Here is a 24,376-nt window from a genome sequence, read left to right on the forward strand (position 1 = left end):
TGCAGCAGCTAAATGATCCTGTGTGTCTCAACTAAGACTCCTTGCAGCCAAGTGAGTAAATATTAAAAGTGCATTATTCTTGAGGAAAAATGAATTTTCAAAATGCTATTGATAAAAGTACCATTTTGAGGCCTTATCATGTGCCAGGGACAGGGCAAAACGCTTTATGGCCATTATCTCACGTAATCTTTCACGGGAGCCTTTAAAAGAGGTTTTATTATCCTGTTTTTACAGACAGTGAAACTGAGACATAGCTTGAAGAACTTGCCTGAGTACAGTCAACATTTCTTTGGGAGAACTGGGATTCAAAGCAGAGGTGTTTGACCTGGAAGCGTGTGCTGTCTGATGTCTGAGTACACTCTGTGATCCTTTCACAGTCACTCACTCCCTTCCCTGCTGTGCCTCCCTGTAGCTGGAGTGTCCTTTCCCACCCTGAAAGATTGCGCTTGGTCATGTGACTTTCTTTGGCCAATGGAACGTGAGGGATGCCAAGTCTGTGCAGCAGCTTTACAGACACTCGTGTGGTTTGGTTCTGCCTCTCACGTGCTCCTTTTCTCTGCCGTGAGAAAACGTGAAACAAGCCGAGTTGTGTGTCTCCAAGAAACACCACTCCCTCACCTTGGGCCCCAGTAAGAAAACCCATGGAGCAACACCGGCACAGAGAATGACCCACAGTCTCCAAGCAGCCCTCTGGCAATGTGAACAAGAAACGAATGTTTGTACTCTAAGACATTGAGATTTTTAGGATTGCTTGTTACTGCAGCAAAAGCTGACTATTGCAGTTTCTAAGTCATGGAGACTGTTCTGCATTGCCTCCTGAAAGACGTGGAATGTAAACTCCGGCTGGAGAAGTTTTCATTAGGCTGAGAAATGGGGTAAGCTAAAAAACGAGTGAAAGAATGAAGGCATGGAGGTAGGCTGGAATGTATGAGACTGACAAGGAAATAGCTTTCCTGAAGCACCATGATGGGGAACAAGGGACGACCGTCGCAAAATCAGACCATGGAGAGCAATGGCCACCCTGCTGGGGATAATGAACTGCACCCTGACAGCGCCCAGCGGGGAGCCACTGACGTTTCAGAGACAGGGGACATGGTGTGTTTAGGAACCTGCTCATGGATTCCTGCCATGGGTAGGAAGTCACTGCTGATCGTGTCTTCCCTGTTCTAACTCCCGGATTATCCTGTAAACCGCTTCCTCCAGTGACAGCATTTGCCAGCAGCCAGAAAGTTGATTTCTTTCCCTGTTTATCTGATCTCTATCAGGATGGGTGACTCTGTTCTGCTCAGAGGAGGGAAAATGAAGCTGCCTCAGGAATAATAATAGTGATGTTCTTCTAAAAAAGAGTTTCCAAATCCTATGTGTATGTGCTGAGGATGGCGAGGTCCAACCGAGGTAGAGGAAAGAAAAGGTCCCTCAGATCTCAGGCAGCTTTTGTGTCAGCGAGGTTGGGTTCCTGGGCACGACCCTGCTCCTGGAGGGTTCCTGCATCCCCTCTAATGCTCCGAGGTTGCCCCTTAAGACTCGTAATAATTTTGGAACAAGGGTCCCTGTATTTTCATTTCATGCTGGGTCCTGAAAATTGCATGGCCAGTTTTATAGCACTTAGGCATTGTGATACTATGTGCTTTTCACTCCTTCTTTTATTTAATTCTCCTGAAAACCTTGTGAGGTGGCAGTGATCATTCTAGCCTTCCTAATGTGGACACCAAAGCTCAGAGAGGTTAAGTTATTTGCCCAGAGTCACACAGCTGCCATGTGAATCAGCTGGGATTTGAACTCACCACATTGTCCGCAAGGGCCACTCGCCTTCACCTGACGTGTGCACAGAACATTTTGGTTTTAAGGCAGCTTCCACCCCGCCCACTTGTTTCAGCTTGGACCTCCCAACAGCCCTGTGAGGTCAAAGTCATCATTCCCATCGAAGAAGAGTGACTGTCTCCCAGTAAGTTAGCACTACCACAGGACTGGAGGTGAGGTCTTTCAGGCCAGGGCTCCCTGAAACCTGAGTCAACAGATCCTTTATCCACAAGAGTAACTCGGAAGCATGTGAGATCCAGGGCTGTCAGAAGCCTCCCAGCCTCTCCTCATAGCTTCTACAGACCATGCCCAGAGATGATGGATGATCCAGGCAACGGAAGTCCCAAGGCAACACTTGGTCCAAACCCCCCCCCCCACCCCCTTTATAGATGGTGGAACCAGAGGCTGAGAGAAGGGCAATAACATGCCCTAAGTCACACACAGGGACCCGCCTTCATGCATTCGTTCTTCCAGCAATTACTTAGAGGCTCTGGGAGCCATGCTAGGCACTGGGGTACAGAGGTGATTAGGATAGATACAGCCCTGCCTTGGGCTTCCCTGGTGGCTCAGCTGGTAAAGAATCCACCTGCAGTGTGGGAGACGTGGGTTTGATCTCTGGGTTGGGAAGATCCCCTGGAGAAGGGAATGGCCACCCACTCCAGTATTCTGGCCTGGAGAATTCCATGGACTGTATAGTCCACAAAGAGCTGGACATGACTGACTGACTTTCACTTTCTTTCAGCCCTGCCTTAAGGAGCTCACATCTAGTGGAGGATGGACAAAGGACCCAAGTCTTAAAACTGCAGGGACTTTCCCTTGGCATAGCGACAAGCAGGCTGAGCGCCTTATGACAGAAAAGCCTGGGAACTTTTTACTTAAGAGACGTCTGGACCATTCTCTCAGAGCTGATGCTGGCTTTCAAATCAATTTGCATAAGATAGGTTCTATCCTGTTAGAACAGCAAATTAATAACTCATTTTATGGATTGAGCAATCAACACCTACAGCCCATTAAATTTGACAACAAATGCAGCTGATGATCAAGCTTTCAGCCCTGTCCCACCATCAATTCAGGCACTTCCTTTTCCTTCCTCCTGACCTTTTTATTTCCTTTCATCTCCCTTCTCATGAACCTACCTCCTAGATCTTCACTTTCTCATTAGTAAACATGATGTTAATTTAACTTCCCAGTATCCTTTCCAGGTGGGGTCTAGAAGGTCCCCCGAGTTAGTTCTGTCATCTGTGGCGTGTCCCAAAGTCCAGACATCAGCACACAAGCTCATTTTGGGGCCCTTGGCTGGGCCATGGGAATGAGCAATCAATATTTCATAAAGGCGTTAGGTGGTAATAAAAGATGCATGAAGTGGATGCAGGGAGGAGCTTGCTGACAAAGGAGTGGGTGACATTAGAGCTAACCTTGGTGGCTGTGACTTACGTGGATGGAATTCAGTGAGGAAGTCTCCACTCTGGTCATCCTGAGGAGATGGAAGATTTTTCATAAGGATGTTTTCAATTTTTTAGGCCCTCCAACTTAACCTTCCTTAAAAGACTTCTAATTGCTTTAGATGCGTGGATTGCATGAGTAAGTGGATGAGGTCCAGATGTTATGACTAACTAGACATCTATTAGCTGTACTTTCCCATGAATTTTGCATGTCCCTCTAGGTGGGAGCATTTTACACGATGATTGTGCCATATTGTCAGGGTTTGAGGGAGCCTGGAGAGTCTGGATAAGCAAGATGACGTGTGATAGACTGGCTACAGTTCTTCCCTCCATTGTAATAGGATAATACATTCCCACCTTTTGCCATGTTTGCACCTTGTGAAGTATATAGTGGGCTTATCCGCCTGAGTTGCTTTGGCCAACAGGGTGTTAGCAGATGAGACTTAATTAGAGATCTTACATGTGCTTGTACAGTTCAGTTTGGGCTCTTGTGCTTCTGCCATGAGAAGAATGCCTCATCAGGGCAAGGAGCCTGAGAGACAGAGAAATAGCCCCAAGGTGAACCTGCAGCTTGAACCCAAGCCCAAGCCAGCCCAGCCGAAGCTCAGGCTGGAGTGGAGCTGCCCAGCCCAGTCTAGCCTTGACCAGCCAAACTACAGTGACCTGCAGCTCAGCAACGCTCGAACGTGAGAAGAAATACCTTATGTTTCAAGCTACCAACTTTCAAGGTGGTTTGTTAGGTAGCATCAGCTTCCTGATACGTGGCGGAAATGGAATGTTGCTTGGAATTCCTCCATTGGTTGGTTCTCTGAGGCTCCCTTTAGCTTGTCTGTGGATTTGCTGCTACAGAAAAGGAGATCTCAGAGACTCCTTCACCAACCTAACCTTGCCTTGTCTGCCCTGCCCTGACCTACGGTCAGCATCCTGAATACTTCGGGTCTGCAGGGCTGCTCATCTTGTGACCGACTTCCTGACTGAGGTGGGGGCTCCAGGTGGCCTCAACCTCTGCAGGGAAACCTTCCTCACATCTTGTCAGGATCTAGTGTAGGCTCTTCCATGAGCAGGATCTGAACGCTGTCCTTGGTTCTAAAACCGGTGCCTCATCTTGGGTGTCCGTCTCAGCGGGGGTGACCTCTCAGGGCCCAAGGTAGGAGCCTCGGAGCTCATAAACCAGTGTTCGCTCACTCTTTCAGGCGCGCATGCGCCTCTCGCCTCGGAGCGCGTAGATCAGTGCTGGTTCATTCATTCAGGCGCGCATGCGCCTGTGAGAGGCTACCTGTGCCACATCCTGTGCTGGGACATGGAAAAGTCTGGGCCCACTGTCAAGGAGCTCCCATCTCAGAGGGAAGATGGAGAATTATCCCTCCTCCAAGCAGCCGAGTGCTGCCCCGCAACCACATCACGTCACCATCATCTCCAGCCCAGATCATTGCAACAGCCTCCTAATCGTTTCCTGCTCCCACCAATGTTACCCTTTCCCATCAGTTTTTCCAACTTCTCCAAACTGGTGACCAACCTGTTCTTCCTAAACAAAATCTGGCTGCGTTACCGTTCTGCTCAAAAATCTGCTAATGGCTTCCTCTCAGTTCTGGACAAATCCATCTGCTCACTGGCATTCGAGACCCTCCAAGACTGGGATCCTGCCAACCTGCCCTGAGGCACTGCCTCTGCTCCACCCCGCTCTCTCCTGATCCTAGGACCCCTCACGAGCTGCCCTCTATGTCACCATGAACTTTCCCATCTTAACACTCTAGTCTGTGTGCTTCCTTCTGCTGGTTACGTGCCTCCTCTAGCCCCTGCCTGTCAAAAGCTGCCTCTTGCCTCAATATTCAGCATCCACATCACCTCCTGGGAGAGGCCTCCTTAATGCCCCCTTGGGCAGAGTTCATCTCCCAACTACTCCCATATACCTTGCCCATCTTTCTCTTTATCACACTGCGTGGTAACAATTTTTATGTGTACTAAAATTTTCTTTTCCTATTTATAACCCAAATTGCTTTTAAAGAGAGTGGATTAAGTTAATAGGCAAACTTTTGTTCAACCAAGAACCTAGTCTATTCGCATGTATGCAGCTTCTAGGCAGGAGCCAGAGTTGCATGATGGAGAGAGAGAAGCTTGAAGATTCAGGAGCAGGGTTGGGGGCATGGGAAAAGAACCTGGGGTAGGGCCAGGGAGAGAGGGGCCCCTGAGGCTGGACGTCGTATGGGGGCAGTCAGTGATGGGAAGTCCAGCTCCTCCCCTCCACCAGAGGCGCAGCTGAGAGGCGTTTAGCGAAGATGGGAAGTGTGTGAGATGGGACTTTTAAGTTGAGCAATGTAGGATGTGTACTATACCTCCCCCATCTTCCCTTCAAAACCTTTAGGTAAATGTATCCTCACAGATGCTTTTGTGCCTGTTGGGAAGTTGGCAAAGCTCGGGTTCTGCTTTGGAGTGAATTTAGAGCAGACACACAGAGAGAGCAACTTCAGACCGAGACGCAGGCAGAGGGGCCCAGGAAAGCCACACCTCTCTGAGAATGAGAAGAAGTCGTGAGAAGTGCTTTGTACTCTTGGGATGAGGATATCTGAGTCAGGTGCCTGCATCTCTGAGGGCCAGGAGAGTCCAGCTGGCATCTTAGTTTTATCCCTTTTGATGCTTGTCTCCCACACCAGATTAGCTCAAAGGTGGAAGTCATGCCACATTCGTCAGGATTCTTTTCCTGGAAAGGAATAGACCCATCTGAGAATCAACTTAAGCAAACAGTAACAACAACAAAGCTGTTGGTAATCACTTGGTTGAAAGGTCCCAGAGAAGCTGGATCAGACAGGGCTGGATCTGGGAGCTCAGATGATGCTGCCGGAACGCAGCACCTCATTTCCCACTTTCCTCCACGTTAGTTCTGTTCCCAGGGAGGCCGGGTAACACCACAGTTCTGTTACAGCCACGTAACAGGAAGAGAGCTTCTCATATTTTAGGGGCTGGACTCACTGGAGTAATTTGTGTCCTGTGCCCACACCAGAATGAATCACTGACTTGCAGACCTGGCTCATGTCCCATCTTTGGTTCAGGATGGGAGTGGAGGTTGGAATCAGTCCTATTTGGGTTACCTGGGCTATGAGGGGGAGATGGCAATGGCAACCCACTCCAGTACTCTTGCCTGGAAAATCTCATGGACGGAGGAGCCTGGTAGGCTGCAGTCCATGGGGTCGTGAAGAGTTGGACATAACTGAGCGACTTCACTTTCACTTTTCATTTTCATGCATTGGAGAAGAAAATGGCAACCCACTCCAGTGTTCTTGCCTGGAGAATCCCATGGACAGGGGAACCTGGTGGGCTGCCGTCTATGGGGTCGCACAGAGTCAGACATGACTGAAGTGACTTAGCAGCAGCAGAAGGGCTATGAGGGGGAGGGTAGCTGATACCAGAAACAGGGGAAATGGATGCAGAAACGAAACAGAAGCCCACAGGTGATCACATTCAGGGCCTCTGGTCATCTCAGTAGCATCGTACCTGAAATGGAAGAAAGGCTGGTAAGTTTTGCTACACACGGTTTTGGAAAGCAATCAGAGAATTCAGCTTTGTCATCCTTTCAGAATCCTCCCATTTGTAAGAATCACTAACATCACCTGTCACTGGTGGTACTGGCGTCGTAGGGAACAAACAAGAAACAGCTTTACTTTTCTCCCTCTGCTGCCCTCAGACATCTGGCTCTCACTTCCCCACCCCTTCAAGGCATCTTGGGCAGATCCCACAGACTCTCAATCACTTTTGAAAAAGTTTTTGACAAATTTATTTTTAGAACAATTTTTGATTCACAGAAAAATTGAGAAGGTTGTACGGAGAGTCCCCGTGTTATCCTATAAATTGTTTCCCGTGTTAGTAACATCTTATCTTCGTGCAGTATATTTGCTAACATTGCTTAGTCGCTCAGTCGTGTCCCATTCTTTGTGACCCCATGGACTGTAGCCCGCCAGGCTCCTCTGTCCATGGGGATTCTCCAAGTAAGAACACTGGAGGGGGTTGCCATGCCCTCCTCCAGGGTCTCTTCCCGACCCAGGGATCACATACAGGCCTCTGGCATTGCAGGCGGATTCTTTACCAGCTGAGCTATCAGGGATTCCCATTTGCCACCATTAGTGAATCTGCACTGATCCATGATCACTATTCAATCACTTTTAGGTATTAAAAATTGTCCCCTTTTAAGGAGTTAAATATCCCAGTCTGGTCCAAATCAGACTGCAATCAGACTTCAATCTCCCTGCAATTCAGAGTGTGTCCCCTCCCCTAGCCAGAGCCTAGGGGCATGCAGTGTGGAGGGAGCTTGGTCTCCTCACTTGCTCATCCTCAATTTGCTTTGTCGTTTCCTCCTTCCCCTCCTAGGGATGGTCAGAGCCCAGCAGTGGAGGGATTAGGGGGGAAGAGAGAAGTTAATAGCCCTGTAACTTGACCACTGGTGACCTCTGCTATAGTAGGCTATCTCTCATGGGATGCAATTTAATAAATCTGTTGACTCTAATAATAAAAAATTGTGGCTAGCATTTTCTATGTCTTTATTTTTCTTTCATTTTCTAGCTACTCATTTTTACTGTTTTATAAAAGTGCTGGCTAGGAGTAAGCAGAACAGAACGCTGGTCTTTCACAAAACAAAGTTTAAGAAGCATGGCCCTAAGAAGTGCCATTTGACATTTTGACCCAGTAGCAGCCACCAGGTAAGGAAGAAACAAGGAGCTACTGATTAGATCTCAGGCCTTGTGCTAGGGTCTTTAGTAATCACTGTCTCATTTAGTTCTTAACCACGACTTTGCAAAGGAGGTGTCATTTCCATTTTGCTGGTGAGGAAATGGACTCCAAGAGATTAAATAATTTGTTTATAGTGACCCAACCTGCAAGGGGCTATAATTAATTTTATTTTTCTTACAGCTGTTCATCAATACTTCCTTCCCCACAAGATTATAGGCTCACATCCATTGCCATGTTATTGCCTGCCTCTGGTGGGTGGAGTGGACATCTGCCCCTTATTGGTTCTGGACTTCGGCCAGTGAAATCTGAGCAGGAGTGTCAGTGTGTTAGTTCTGAACAGAAGCTCTAAGAAACACCACACGTTTCCACCATTCCTCTGGAGAACCTGCTCTTTGCTGTGGGAACTTCATGTGCCCAATGGAGGCTGTTCCTTCCACCGAGTCACAGACGAGATGACAAGTGGGGCAGATTCAAGTCCAGTTGTGTCTGGGGACAGAGTTACAGACCCAGAGAGGTACTGGCGAGCTTGGGATGACACAGATGGGCCAGAGTGACGCATCGTCACTGAACCTCTGAGAGGTTGGGATTGTTTGTTACGCAGCATTGTTTCAGTGAAACTGACTGATACCGTGCTAGAGCTGGGATTTCAAACCTGCCAAGTGGCTCTGAGACGACTATCTTCTCATCTTGTCGCATCTTATTTTTGTTAATACCATTACTTATTGTTTGGACTGTACTTTCAATCCTCTGTAACAAATGCAAAGTGGAGTCAAATTTATGGGCCGTCAGTGAGGCCAGGTTTATCTTGCTCTTTAAGCGAGTGTCCTGAAATCTCCCTTTATTTGCACGGTGGACTGCATCACACCATGCCTTAGTCTTTTCTGTTTCCAAATGTCTCTGTTAAAGGGCAATGACCTTTGGCAGATAAACAGTGTGGAACTTGTTACACATAACAAAGCAGTTGGAATAACTTGATGGTTTGTGGATTAGGGTCCAAGGATGAGGGGTTTATAAAGGGAAAATCATCGCCAATGTCATCATTTTGCTTAAAACTGACCTTATTTAGTCATTTAGAGCCTTCCTAAACGGCTCAGTGGTAAAGAATCTGCCTGCCAAAGCAGGAGACACAGGCTCAACCTCTGGGTGGGGAAGACCCCAGGAGAAGGCAATGGCAACCACGCCCGTGTTCTTGCCTGGAAAACCCCGTGGACGGAGGAGACTCACAGGGCTGCCGTCCATGGGGTCACGAAGAGTCGGGCACGACTGAGGGACTAAACAGCAGCAACAGCGTGGCGTGTGGGGTGTGGGATCCTAGGCCCCTGACGAGGGGCTGAAGCTGCAACCCCTGGGGTGGAAGCAGGGACCACAACCACCAGGGAATCCCCCTGCTTTGGTCTCTGCTCTGAGGTTTCATGGTTAGCTTAGGCAGAGCACTCATCCCTCTATCCGTCCACCCACTCATGCGTTTAGCAAGTGTTTGCTGAGATCTTGAGATACGAAATCTTAGGGATGGACCCATGTCAGCCTATCCATGGCACTTCCTGTTTACCATCCTTCTATCTCACCACTGCCTACACTGTTCCCCCCAAATCCCTATAGTCTGTCCCAGGCTTACTCTCTAGCCTCATAGCCCATTATCCCCGCTAGGCCTGACTCATCCTCTGTAAGGGTTAGGGGTTCAGGCTCCAGAGCCAGTGTATACGTACATGTTTAAAGTCTGGTTCTGCCGCAGGCTGCCTCTGAGGCTGCAGGCTGCCTCTGAGACCACAGGCAAGTTAGTTAACCTCTCCGTGCCTCAGCTTGCTCACCTAAGAATGAGTCTAAGCGATAACACAGATGATAGCGCTTGGGGCCTACATCCCCCTCCTCTGATTCCAGTTGCACCAAACCATTCACAATTTCAGGCTGGGGCATTATGCTGAGTCATCCTCTTTTGGGTTTACATTTGCCTCTGGGTAGAGCAACCTCTGTCTCTTTTACTGGAGAACTCCTTTCCACTTTTTAAGACTCATCCGGTAGACAGACACCTCCTCCAGGAAGTCTCCTTTGGACGCCCCCTCGGTGCTTCCCCAGCCCCCTGGATTTGCCTTTATTGCAGTTCTCATTGTCCTCAAAACTTCATGGTCCCAATGGTCTGTTACCATCGGATTGTCTTTTTGGTTATATTCCCTCCTGGACTGTTTGTTCCTCAAGGAAAGCCAGGGATTTTCATCTCTGTGTATCCACAAACCACCAAAGATAAGTGCTTCGTGAACATTTATTTGTCTGTTTGCTTATTTTAGCTCGGAAGATGAAGTGTTACCTGAACAAAAGCAGATTTGATTTTGACTTTCAAAACTGGATTATTCAGATGATACATGGTTTTGCTAATAGAAGGCCATTTCAGAAATCAGTGATTATAATTTATTTAAACTAGTTTTTAAAAATTCAATAATGTACATACGCCCAGTAAACCAGGACATAAAACTATAAAGTGAAAACTCAAATCTCTCTTCTTCATTGTATTCCCCACCTCATGGTGTTTCCTAAGTTGTTATGTGTGTATAAGAATTTTCACGTGACCCCTTGGAAACACATATGCACATACATAAACACACAGAGGGTCATGCTGTACATAATGTTATGACCTTGCTTTTTTAAATATTACATGTTAGGGACCATTTCATATCAGCACACAGAAAGCTGTGTCATTCATTTCAATGGCTGCATAGTATTCCGTTTTATAGATGTTATATAATTTGTGTAATCAGTCACCAATGAATAGGCATTTAACTCATTTTTAGGTTTTTGCTGTTACAAACAATGTTAGAAGAAAAATACGTGTTCATGAATACACGCGAAAAAGTGTCTGTTGGCTACATTCCTAAAACAGGAGTTGTTGGAGCAGCAGTTTCAATGCTCTCATAACCATTATTTTTCTTTTGAATTCTGAAGCACTCCAAAATTTGTTTAAATTGTACAAAAGCCCCCTGTCACCACACCCATCCTCACTCCTCAAGTGCGGCACATACAGTTTGCCAGGTTTCCTTCGTCTTCCTGCATTTTAGAGAAATAAGACGTCAGCCGCAGGGAGAGCTCGCCGTGATCCTTTCCTCCGCTTTCTTGGCGGAGGTGCCACTCTCCTGTGTACCGCGTTTCCATACAAGTTCACACGTACATTTGCACTTCCATCACATACGCACGTTTACACCAGCAATAAACAGCAGAGCATTACAGATTTAATTTTTTAAGTAAAGGCTCTCCCATTGTTTTGCAACTTGCTTCCCCCCCGCTTCACGGTTTGTTGTTAAGTGTTTTCCATGTTGATCAGTTTTAGCTGTTTTAACGTCTACCTTGAATTCCACTGTGCGGACAGATTGCTGTTTCTGTAGTCTGTGGCTGAAGAGTGGTGGGCAGCGCCACTGTTACGTGGGCAGCGCTACAGCGTGTGTCTTTGTAAATGTCTCTGTATATACATGAGAGCGTTTCTAGGGTGGGGGCCTAAGGCCGAGATGCTGAGAATGTGCACAGCTGTAGCTTACTAGATGCTGCCAACAGCTTTCCCAAGTGCTTGTACCAATTTGTATTCTCAACAGCAGTGAATGAGTACCTTTTTTCTTCTATCCTTGCCAATTCTTGGTGTCATCAACTTAAAAAAAAAATTAGCAGTTAACTTGGTGTGAAATGATACTTCCTTGTTATAATTTTATTGTCTCCACATATGTTTATTGGCTATTTATGCTTTCTCTTCCATGACTTGCCTGTTCATATACTTTGCTCACCTTCCTGTTGGGATTTTATTTTCTTGTCGATTTTTTAATTGAGACCTTTATTAACATAATCATTGATTCACAAGCAATCATAAGAAATAATCCAGAAAGAAACTTTGTCCAGTTTCCCATCGTAGCAACATTTTGCAAAACAGCAATGCAACATCACAGGGAAGAGACTGATTACTGTGATCCACTGATCTTATTTAGATTTCCCCAGTTTTGCTTGAACTTCTCTGTGTGTGTGTGTGCACGCCTGCGTGTGCCTTTTGGTATGTGGATATTAAATTACTGATTTCGTTTCTGTAATGCGCATAGATTTCCTGAGGTTTACATTTAGGGTCCACCTCAGGAAGTTACATGTTTCTAAAACACTGAGAATTTTGGCTAAATTTCTGCCATCACCGTCTGAGGCCTTCGCATGGAGCTCCTCTCAGCTGGAGGCCCTGTGACACTCAGAGGGCAGTGTCCCAGGACCCATGTGTCCCAGAGCAGCATCCATCGTCCATGTTAGAGTGAACCATCCTTTAGCTCAGAATGATCTGCGTGGATCAGACTCAGACAGACCTCATTCCAGGTTTCTTCGTGGCTGTGCGACCTTGGGCAGGTGATGGAGCCTCTCGGTGCCTTGACCCCATATCCATAATGCTAGGGCGCTAATGCTCCACCCTAGAGTGAGATGGGGCTGAGGAGGCCCCGGGTACCTCGCGCAGTAGGTATGCGATAAACACAGCTCTTTCCTTGCTTCGTACCTGAATGCTCAAGGCCAGGTCATTAAATACCAGGCAGAAGCCATCTGAAGTGGGCATCGTGTCTGATCTTTTTATGTTTCCACCTGATGCCAGCACGCCACAATCACGCAGAAGCTATTCATGGGATGAAAGGCTGCATCTCCAGGGACGGGATTGCCGGGCGCGCTGGAGCAGAGGTGGAAGGCCCCCGGGGAGGAGACCGCACGTCCAGCATGTCAGGCAGCGCCGCCCGGTGGCCAGGAACGCGGGCTTCCACTGTACAGAGGCGGATTCACACCCCAGCTCTGCTGCTTGGCTACTATGTAGCCTCTCCCTTTCCTCCTTTGTTAAGCGAAGTTAGTAAGAATAATCGCTAATGACTACTGTGCCTGGTTTGGCCACCTCATGCGAAGAGTTGACTCATTGGAAAAGACTTTGATGTTGGGAGGGATTGGGGGCAGGGGGAGAAGGGGACGACATAGGATGAGATGGCTGGATGGCATCACGGACTCGATGGACGTGAGTCTGAGTGAACTCCGGGAGCTGGTGATGGACAGGGGGGCCTGGCGTGCTGCGGTTCATGGGGTCGCAAAGAGTTGGACACGACTGAGCGACTGAACTGAACTGAGCTGAACTGAACTGTGCCTGGGCTATTTTTTAAGCACTTCACACGTGTATATTAATTCATTTCATTCTCATGACTCCACAAAATAGTGGATAGAATCATGCCCATTTCACAGATGAGAAGCACAGAAAGGGAGAGATGATGTATCTTGCCCCAAACAACGTAGCCACTTGTTATTGTTCAGTCACTCAGTCGTCTCTGACCCTTTGCGACCCCATGGACTGCAGCATGCCAGGCCTCCCTGTCCTTCACCAACTCCTGGAGCTTGCTCAAACTCGTGTCCATTGAGTCGGTGATGCCATCCAAATACTCATCTTCTCTTAGCCCCTTCTCCTCCTGCCTTCTATCTTTCCCAGCATCAGTGTCTTTTCCAGTGAGCTGGCTCTTTGCATCAGGTAGCCAAAGTACTGGAGCTTCAGCATCAGTCCTTCCAATGAATATTCAGGGTTGATTTCCTTTAGAAATGACTGGTTGGATCTCCTTGCAGTTCAAGGGACTCTCAAGAGTCTTCTCCAGCACCACAGTTCAAAAGTGTCAGCTCTTTGGTGCTCAGCCTTCTTTATGGTCCAGCGCTCACATCCATACATGACTACTGGAAAAACCATAGCTTTGACTATACAGACCTTTGTCGGCAAAGTAACATCTCTGCTTTTGAATATGCTGTCTAGGTTTGTCATAGCTTTTCTTCCAAGGAGCAAGTGTCTTTCGATTTCATGGCTGTAGTCATTGTCCTCAGTGATTTTGGAGCCCAGGAAAATAAAGTCTCTCACTATTTCTATTGTTTCCCCATCTATATGCCATGAAGTGATGGGGCAGGATGCCATGATCTCAGTTTTTATGATGTTGAGTTTTAAGCTAGTGTTTCTTCATTCTCCTCTTTCACTTTCATCAAGAGGCTTTTTAGTTCCTCTTCACTTTCTCCCACAAGGGTGGTGTCATCTGCATATCTGATATTTCACCTAGAAATCTTGATTCCAGCTTGTGCTTCATCCAGCCCAGCGTTTCTCATGATGTGCTCTGCATAGAAGTTAAATAAGCAGGGTGACAATATACAGCCTTGACGTCCTCCTTTTCCTATTTTGGAATCAGTCTGTTGTTCCATGTCCAGTTCTAACTGTTGCCTCTTGACCTGCATACAGACTTCTCAGGAGGCAGGTAAGGTGGTCTGGTATTCCTATTTCTAGAAGAATTTTCCACAGTTTGTGGTGATCCACACAGTCAGAGGCTTTGGCGTAGTCAATAAGGCAGAAATCGATGTTTTTCTGGAATTCTCTTACTTTTTTGATGATCCAGCAGATGTTGGCAATTTGATCTCTGGTTCCTCTACTTTTTCTAAATCCAGCTTGAACATCTGGAAATTCTCAGTTCAGGTACTGTTGAAGCCTAGCTTGGAGGATCTTGAACATGACCCTGCTAGCATGGGAAATGCGTGCAATTGTGCGGTAGTTTGAGCATTCTTTGGCATTGCCCTTCATTGGGATTGGAATGAAAACTGACCTTTTCCAGTCCTGTGGCCACTGCTGGGTTTTCCAAATTTGCTGGCATATTGAGTGCAGCACTTTCACAGCATCATCTTTTAGGATTTTCCGTCACCTCCACTAACTTTGTTCATAGTGATGCTTCCTAAGGCCCACTTGACTTCACACTCCAGGATGTCTGGCTCTAGGTGAGCAATCACACCATCATGGTTATCTGGGTCATTAAGATCTTTTTTGGATAGTTCTGTGTATTCTTGCCACCTCCTGTTAATATCTTCTGCTTCTGTTAGGTCCCTACCATTTCTGTCCTTTATTGAGCCCATTTTTGCATGAAACGTTCCCTTGGTATCTCTAATTTTCTTGCAGAGATCTCTAGTCTTTCCCATTCTGTTGTTTTCCTCTACTTCTTTGCACTGATCACTGAAGAAGGCTTTCTTATCTCTTCTTGCTATTCTTTGGAACTCTGCGTTCAGATGGGTTTGTCTTTCCTTTCCTCCTTTGCCTTTCACTGCTCTTCTTCTCTCAGCTGTTTGTAAGGCCTCCCCAGGCAGCCACTTTGCCTTTTTGCATGTTTTTTTTTTTTTATAGCCACTAGTGGGTGTAGGTGGGACTTGGACCCAGTTGGCATGGATCCAGAGTCCACTAATGGTGGTTCCTACAGTACAGATTTGGTGGGATTACAGGAGATACTATGCATAAGGTTCTCAGTAGAGTGCCTAGCAGAGACACAGGGCCTGCTCAGCCAGAACTGTAGCTAATATTACTGCTGTTACCATGGGCAACAGCTCCCCTTGAGTCCTCAGCTGGGTCCAGCCACAGTGTTATTGGATTGGACTTACAACCTTCTCTCTGCTTGGCGTCCCATGCTTGATGATGAAAGATGCTTAATAATAAAGCTATTCTTGGTCTTCCCCCGGGTGTTGACGCTATTTCCCTGGCAGCCAAGGGAGCGTGAACGAGGCTACCACGCTTGTTCAAGCTATTTTTGACATCAAAGCTGCATCTTGGAAATGACTTTTTGGAAACGCCTCTTCCTGTTCTTTTCAGAAGTGTTTCCTGGAAGCAGAAAAACCTCTTCAATAGCAAAACAGCTCCTCTTTTAAAAGGACAAAACCATGTAGGAACATGGTCATGACATCTTTGAATTTTGCGAACTTTTGGCATGTCTGTGGTGATATGGTGGGAGAGAAAGCCTGAGGGGTCAGCAGGGCCAAGATCCACCATCATTTATCCTCCTTCTAATCGATCCGTCCAGCCAGCCACAGACGCTGAGGCCGGGTGAGAGAGGGCCATGGCACCTGGGCTACACTGCCTGGCAGCTGCGGGACCCCGATCACAGACGTTTACCACCATCACCAAAGTCAGGCCCTTAGCGGGCAGCGGGCAGGGGGGCCAGACTGGGTCGCCGGGAACTTCGCAGCCACAAGGAAAGAGCACAAAGTGTACAGGAATGGGTAAATTACTAAAAAAATCCATCCATCCATCCAATCATCGATCCGTCCATCCATCTCTCATGAACCATCTACTGCGTGCCAGGCATCATCACATATGATCGGTGCTCTTCACACATGTCTGGTGAGGGTGGTCAGCCTGGGGCACCAAGAATAAAAGATACTTGAAAGCTTCAGAGAAGGAGCAGTACTTGATCTGAGCTGGGAAGACTGGGCACCCAGTGGGGCTACTAGAGCTTATGGCTGATGGTGAGTTATCTTGATACGAATGATTGTATAATTACCAGTGAAGTAAGTAATCTCAAGGAGAAAAAGCCCAGGTCTGTGAGACCCTGATGTAGATGGGAGGTAGGGGAGGAGGGCTGGAGATCTGCATTTTCCAAAAGGTCTCCAGACAATTCTGATGGTCACTCCTGTTTGGACTCCATCAGTGTAGGCCCGAGCTTCCCAGTCAGTCAGAGTCGAGGGGTTTACAATGGTGCCGAGCTCCTGAGCCCCTCGGTCCTTGCCCAAGGCCCCAGGATGGGTTGCTCCCTGCAACAAAGAGCTCATTTGTTTGCTCCAACGTGCTGGATAAATATTGCCAGTTTCACTGTAAGGCACAGAGTGATGAGCGCAGGAAACACGTGGCAGTCAGGGTGCAGCCATCAGAGGCTGTGAAAGAGGGATGTGTTCTAGAAAGTTCTGAGGCCACAAGCCTGGACAAGTGCTGATGGGAGAGGGCGGGGGAAAGGAGAGCAGTGGGGCGGCGGGGGGGATGGCCCGGGGGTAAAGGGGAAGCCCTGAGCTCAGGGAGGGGTGGGGGGAGAGGGGAGTGCTGAGTCAAGACACACTGGGCTGGTAAAATTGACAGGGCAAGTCGGGGAGTCAGGGCTTGGGGCATTGGGGCTTCCACTTACTGAGACAGGGACACAAGAGGAGAAGTTGGACTGGGGGTGAATAGGTGAAGATTTCCATTTTGGACCAAATAGGGACTTTTTAAGAGTCCAGACTGTGTGCCCGTGATGGTCCTCTGATGACAGTCAGGGGCCCTTGAGCATGGGCCTTTCAGATGGACATTATTCCTGAATCAAAACTTTAGCCATCTGCTCGTCCCTAAATTGCGAAAGCGATAGAACTTATTTCCCGATGAGACTGGCAAAGAGGAAGCGAAACGCTCTTTAAGTGCAGGCAGGGCATATGTTCTTCATCTAACATCGCATTTGTCTGGAGTGCTCGGGTCACTGCAGGGGGGCGTGAGGACTGGTGTGGGGGTTGCTGGAGGGGAAGAGGAGGGGGAAGGGCTGCTGGGGGGAGGTTGTGGCTTCTGAGCAGGGGGCTGAGTCCAAGCTCAAGAGATGTCTTCATGGCCACCTCTCCAGGTTTAGTCTGTCTTCACAGCCCAGATCAAGTGGTGCTCCTTCCAGGAAGCCTTCACGGATCTCTCCTGCGCCCCAGGCACTGAGCACAAGGAAGTCATCAAGTGGTGATTCAGCTCTTCATGGGTCTGTCCAGGTGAGGTCTGCACACCGAGAAATCAGTCTGGAGCAGTGGTTCTCAGACTTGGCTGCATCTTGCAATCACCTGGGGAGCTTTTACAAATGGCGATGCTAGGACTTCCTTGGTGGTCTAGTGGTTAAGACTTTGACCTCTGATGGAGGGGGTGTGGGTTCGACCCCTGGTCAGGGAGCTAAGATCCCACATGCCTCATAACCAAAAGAAAAAAAAAAAAACCTGTAAAAACAGAGGCAATATTGTAACACATTCAATTAAGACTTTAAAAGTGGTCCACATCAAAAACATCTTTTAAAAATGGTGATGCTGGCCAACCCCAAAGCATCTGATGTAATTGGTCTGGGGTGCTGCCTGGCATGAGGCATTCTAAGGGCTCCCAGACATTTGTAATGTGTAGGCAGGTAAGTTGATAATCCCCTCCTCCCCAGACAATTGAGGGAGGAATCATTGCTTTTGTTTTCTGAAAATGCATAAGAGAAGAGCTCCTGCTTCTTCCAGGCTTAGACCGTGGGGCCAAATGGGAGATTTGTGGCTTTAATGTGAAAAGTAAAAAAGTCTGAGTCCTTTCAGTGATCACTTCCGGGGTCAAACGCTGGCAAGATTGACTTCAGACTGGCGTCCACTTGCAAGGCTACTTTATGGATTCAGCTCCATTCATTTCCTCTCTGAGAGGCCTTGGGGTTGGACACTGGGATTAGAAATGATGGACCCATCCATCTCCACCTTCCCTTAATCTAGGAAGAAGCTAAGATGTCTTAGAGTAATTCATAAGTACACCCGAGGTTGGCCTGGATAAGGAAGAGAGTGAACAAAGGCAGACGAGGTGGGACCAACCCCAGAGGCGCACAGGTCAGTGTCTCCATTTATTTATTCCGTTATCCCTTTAGTTATTATTACCTGGTAACTTATTAAGCAGTGAACCGCATCTCCTCCCTTCAGTCAAGCTTGCCTTCCATTCTGGGGCACCTTTGTTGCATCTCAGTGGGAGCTGAGTCAAGCCAGATATTGTCCCCATCACAATTCAGGAGATATGCAGGTCTCCTTTTTTGATGCAAGGAAGAAAGACAGGCAAACTAGGGCCTGGGGAGGGAAGGGCGTGGAAGGAGAAAGGGCAGGGAACTGTAGAACCTGCCTGTCTAGACAAGTTAAACATACATTTTAAAAAGTGGCATCTTCTATGAGAGGACACAGAGCCACTGCCTCTGCAAGGGGCATTTAAGCACGTGAGCTTCATTTGTTAGAAAAGGATAAAAAGACTCAGCTCTCTGGAAGCTCCTCATTAGTACACTTAGTGGCTGAGGTGTCCTTGAAACTCAGAGCAACCTCGTGTCCAGATGAGTTTCTTTCTTAGCTCTACTACTAATCAGAGCGATAGGGGACTTACCCAGTGCCTGCCCTAGGATTCCTGCTCTCCCATCTCACAGACATAAAGACTGAGGTCCAGGGAGGTTAGGGACCCCCTGCCCAACCTCCACGGATGGCCGGCTGGGATGGGATTGGCCACTCCACTGTAAACTCCTGTGGCCTCGCACTTCATGAGGGCATTCTAGTAGCATCCCGCCCAAGACTGTGACTTCCCAGCTGTTGTGGTCACGTCCCCCATCAGATTCTGACCCTTTTGAGAAGTGACTTAGTGTGATTCCCATCTGTGTTCCCGGTCGGCAGCCCAAGGCCTGGCACTTAGGTAAACATTCGATGAGTTTGGATTGCACACTGAATTCCGAGTACCAGGGTGCCTCTTACACCCCGCGCAAGTACCACACTGTACATCGTACCATCGGCACATCCTTGCTATGCGGCAGCGCGAATCTAAGCTACACACACACACACACACACACACACACACACACACACAGAGCTATTTCTTAGAATGACCTGATGACGTGGGGTTCTTATTTCTAGGCGAGGACAGAGACAGTGCAGTCCTGAGTCTTCAGGACGTGGGGGTGGGGCGGTGGTCCGTCCGATGCGCATGCGCACTAGCGCCCTGCCGGTAGCCGCTGGAGGCTGTCTTCAGACAGTTCTGTAACTTCTGGGTGCATCTCTGCCAGCATCTTGTTTCAGGTAAGTCCCCAGACTTTCTGCACTTTAGGCTTCTCGGGAGAGGGGTCTGGAAGATGAACTGAAAGATCCTTCCACATCCAGCCCTTGAAATATGTGCAAACTGAAGCCGTGGACTTGGTGCTTCTGACCTGCTGGGAAACAGAGTTATTTCCAGGAAAGAGATCTGATCTGTGCATGAAAGACCCTGCCTGCGTGTGTGTGCGTGCGCGTATCAGGAGCTAGTCCCTCAGACATCACAAGGACAAAGTCACAGGAAATAGCTTACCAGTTATGCCCCTACCAAATGAATTTCACTCTCTAATTTACTAAAGTAATAGATTCTGATATCCAATCATGTGTTTTAGGGCTGTGGTAAAGCCAGTAATCAAAACTCAGAAGAAAATGTGCTTTTCTTGCTTTTAGAGCAGACTAACCCACCCTCGCCTCTCATCTCTATTAAAATCTTAAACATCCCCTCTTCGCGATAAAAACCACCCTGTAATCCCCAGGGGTCCAGGTATGTGCACCAGAAGACTCATCTCTCAATCTGTCCGTTGAAATGTCTTTACTTGAATGGGGAGTCTTCATGAAGGACATTCTGAAATCAAATAAAAATATGGAACCCGAAACTCAGCTGCCCCCAGGTGCCATGCGGGTGTCTCCACTTCCTCCCGCCTCACGCTTTGTGCCAGAGTTTACGAGTCTGCAATTTCCTGGAAGTTTATATAGCATGAAAGAAGCAGAAGTGATAAAATATGCAATTTAATTGCAAAAACCACGTACTAATCTTGCTAATGTGCTAGATTAAGACTGTAATGTGAGAAGCTTCAAGGTGGTTAAACTGATTTAGAGCAAACGGTACCCCTAAGTCTCTTTGTCTGTGCCCATATTTTATGCCACCCAGACCTAACAATTTACTTTATTTTGGTCATTGATTTACAGTCTAAGAATAATAATGTCACATTGTGCTGTACGTTATTTAGAATAATCTCCTCTCATGCTGGGGCAGGATGAATACTTCTGAGACGAATCCTGTTTGCGGCAGAGTGGCCGCCAGGGGACTCAAATGTGCTCAAGACTACAAGCATCTCATTCCCGAGTCGCTGCTCAGCTGCCCCTGGCTGACCCCTGCAGGCGCACACAAGCCCCTGGGTGGAATCCAGAAAGAATGTCCGCCGGAAGTGGGAGCCCGTCTGTCGCCCACACTGTCACAGGTCCAGCAGGAGGCCTGGGCGCTGAGATCACGAGGACCGGCCGCAAGCTTGGGCCCACTGTTCACAGGTCACCCCACACCTCTGAGCTGACACCCCGCCATGTAAAATGGGGTGATCGTGCCCATCTCGTGGGGTTGGGGTGAGGATCCAGAGAGTCGGTACGCGGAGTTCAGGGCTCCCAGTTGGCTTCCAGTCATGGGTGGGTCTGTCTCCTTTGTCTTGGATTATCAGAGAAGGTGAGAGACTTCAAAAGTGTCCTTGTAGCATCATTTAAAGCCAGGCATGGGGAGAAAGAGCAATTCAAATTCATTTAAAAGTAGTCGTTTATTGTCCATGGACCAAACTCTAGACCGCATTTCTGAACTTCATAAAGAAAAGTTCCGCAGAGGGGGAGGATGGAGAGAAGAGTGGGAGAAACACGTGTGTGTTTGGGGGGTGACGCTGCGCGCGCGGGAATTTCACAGAACAGGTGGTGGCCCACGTCTGTCTCTGACTTGATAGAATTGTCTCGATCGCCTCCTTAGCCTCTCTGGACCTCCATTGTCTTCTTTGGTAAAGGCAGGGGGTTGAACTAGGTGATGTCTGAGGACTTTCTCCTTCTGGAACTCCAGGACCCATCTTTTTTTTTTTTTGGACTCACTCTTTTTAATATGTGAATTTTGTTGTCCATGAGCCAAAAAATCCAACACAGAAAACTCTGGTTGTTACAGAATTCTTCCATTTTGTAAGGTAATTTCCTATTGGACCGTTGCAAGTTGTAATTTTTTTTTTAATTAAAAAAAATTTAAATTGGAGTATAATTGCTTTACCATGCTGTAAACTCAATCGGCTACATGCGTACACATATCCCTGCCCTCGTGGGCCTCCCTCCCCACCCCAGGACCAGCCTGAGGAATGGTTGCCCTGTGCCAGAGAAAGGGGCCGCCTGCCATTGGGAGGCCACCCACGGAGGCCAAGGACCGTCCAGGCAGAGGCTGTGGGGAGGCAGGACCAAAGTCAAGACGCAGCCCAGGACACCCGACCTGGAATCCTCAGGCCGCCGCGCAAGCCCTTGGAAATGCGGAGGCAACCAGAAGCTGCGTATCTCTTCCTATTTCTCTCTCAGACCTTTTTCTCAGTTTCCCCCTTTCCTGTTATTTTCTCTTTCTCAGATCATGTGATCATAGGGTCACTTCATGCGCGTCAAATCTTTGACCCCTTCCTGGTACTGAGTTCACCATTGCCTTTTAATTTCCAGGAGAGTCAAAAGAAGTATGAAATGGAAACTTGTCTGATCTTTGAACAGATTTAATATTACTTTTGCAGATATTTGCCTTGGGTCTATGATGGGCCCTTATCATATTTCATCACATCTTATGTCTCTCCTTCAATGTGTCTTACCTGCCCCTGCTAGACTGTAAAACCTTTGACGGTAAAGACTGTCTTTTTTTATCGCTAAAACCATCTGCCATGCTCCACACTGTACCTTCCATCATGGGGGTTACATACCTGCAGGGAGCAGCGGGAGGGGAGAGAGAGAGAGAGATTGACGGGAAAGAATAAATAATGAAATAGTGTCACACAAACCTGAGAACCACGCACCCAATCCACAAACCATTGAACATCTTTTGGGAGACAGGCCCTGGGCTGGATTCTTTAGATGGTGGAGAGATTGTAGTGGATACTGTTGTGTGCCACTCAGGTCCCCAATGAGGACCCAGGCTCCCCCAAAGGCCAGCAGTGTTGACTTGGCTCAACTGCTCTTCATTCAAGGGAGCCACCTGACTCGAAGGTTGGCGCGACATGCAGGGTTTGGGATAAAAGGCCTTGCCTCCTGGCCTCCAGGCTTCCCTGGTGGCTCAGATGGCAAAGAATCCACCTACAATGTGGGAGACCTGGGCTCGATCCCTGGGTTGGGAAAATCCCGTGGAGGAGGGCCTGGCAACCCACTCCAGTATTTTTGCCTGGAGAATCCCCATGGAGAGAGGAGCCTGGCGGGCTACAGTCCACGGGGTCGCAAAGGGTAGGACACCACTGAGTGAGTCACTTGGATGCGGGTCTCTGTTTAGAGTCCATGCCCCAGAAGTGTGGCCTATGACCAGGCAAATGAGACTAGACATTTATCCTGAGAACTGAGGAGCTGGCCGGGGGAAACAGAAGGTCAGCTCCATGACCTTGGCCAGGTCACTCCCACTCTGAACCTTCGTTCCCATGTGCACAGCGAGGGGCTCATAAAGCCTGGTGCCTGCCACTGCTTAGTCGCTACAGCCGCGTGCAGCCCGCCAGGCTCCTCCGTCCATGGGCGTCTCCAGGCAGAATACTGGAGTGAGAAGCCGTTCCCTCCTCCAGGGGATCTTCCCGACCCAGGGGTCGAAGCCGGGTCTCCTGCATCGCAGGCAGATTCTTCACCGTGGAGCCACCAGAGAAGGCCAGAGACTGGTAGGTGCCAGCCCAAACCCCTTCTCCGCTCTGCACCGTGACCGCACTGGAGTTGGGCACATGCCTTATTTCTCAGCCTCCCTTGTCATCAGGCCTGGGGGACTGCGTCCTCACCCCCAGCCGTGCTGTGTGCGAGTCTGGGCTTGAGACCTCAGCTGTGCCCCTTCCGTACTCTCTTCCTTCCCCAGGAGCTGGTACCTGAACTTGATGGTGAGACAGTGTCGACAAAAAAGTGAGGAAACTGTCCTAGCGAGGGCCCCTGATCTGGGCCGGGTCAGATGGACCGGCTCACTGAACTGGGCTACTTCTGTGATTTCTACTACGAGTGAGAGAGAAAGTTCTTGGTTCTTTAATTCAGCTTAATTTTCACCCTAACAAACGCAGGCCTTGTCAGCTGATTCTATGCAAAATCAAATGGTTTGGAAATCATTCATCTTCTTTCCAGCTGTATCATTATGTGATTGTATAAAGCCAAATGTTTTGGGAACAATATAGCCATTCATCCCTCCCCTCCCTCCCTTCGTTGATTTGGCTTGTACTAAGAGATCTTTCCCTGGTGGCTCAGAGGGTAAAGAGTCTGCTTGCAATGCAGGAGACCTGGGTTAGATCCTTGGGTCAGGAAGATCCCCTGGAGAAAGGAATGGCAACCGACTCTAGTACTCTTGCCTGGAAAATCCCATGGACAGAGAAGCCTGGTAGACTACAGTCCGTGGGATCGCAAAGAGTCGGACACGACTGAGCGACTTCACTCACTCCTTGAGAGATCTTTCAGGCCCTGGGGGTTTGCAGGTGAGTAACACGAAGCCTCTGCCCTGGAGGGGCTCACAGCTTAGTGCGGAAGAAAAGACTCTCAAATATCTGACTTTGATACCGTGCAGGTGAAACCCACTTCACAGGTTGGTACAAAGTGCCCCCATGAAGGACCGGGAGCACATAGGAAGGTGGGACAAGAAGGTCTCACAAAATTCCATTTTGAACATGGAATACCATACAGTTTGACTGGGTCTTGAGGTATGAGTAGGAGTTTGTCAGAGGCTAAGCAGGGTGGACATTTGAGGCAGAGAAGAGAGGATGCCAGTGACTGTGTTTTGGACACTTCAGATGGTTGTGATGGGAGCGCAGGGCAGAGAGAGTCACAAGATAAATGTCAGAGGCCCCGGGCGCTGAGAATCTTGACTCCGTCCTCACAGCAACAGGGGCCCAATGACTGAA

At 48.3% G+C, this 24,376-nt stretch overlaps 1 long non-coding RNA gene across 1 annotated transcript; it reads left to right on the forward strand.

Moving 5' to 3' along the window:
- The first annotated feature begins 2,243 nt into the window (after positions 1 to 2,243).
- Positions 2,244 to 21,540, forward strand: LOC121818525 (uncharacterized). Its single transcript, XR_006058493.2, has 5 exons — positions 2,244 to 16,244; positions 17,357 to 17,489; positions 18,228 to 18,338; positions 19,392 to 19,553; positions 20,542 to 21,540. It is a non-coding gene; the product is annotated as an uncharacterized LOC121818525 (long non-coding RNA).
- The last annotated feature ends 2,836 nt before the right edge of the window (positions 21,541 to 24,376 follow it).

The sequence above is a fragment of the Ovis aries genome, chromosome 2 (assembly GCF_016772045.2).
Source record: "Ovis aries strain OAR_USU_Benz2616 breed Rambouillet chromosome 2, ARS-UI_Ramb_v3.0, whole genome shotgun sequence".
In the NCBI taxonomy this organism is placed as follows: domain Eukaryota; kingdom Metazoa; phylum Chordata; class Mammalia; order Artiodactyla; family Bovidae; genus Ovis; species Ovis aries.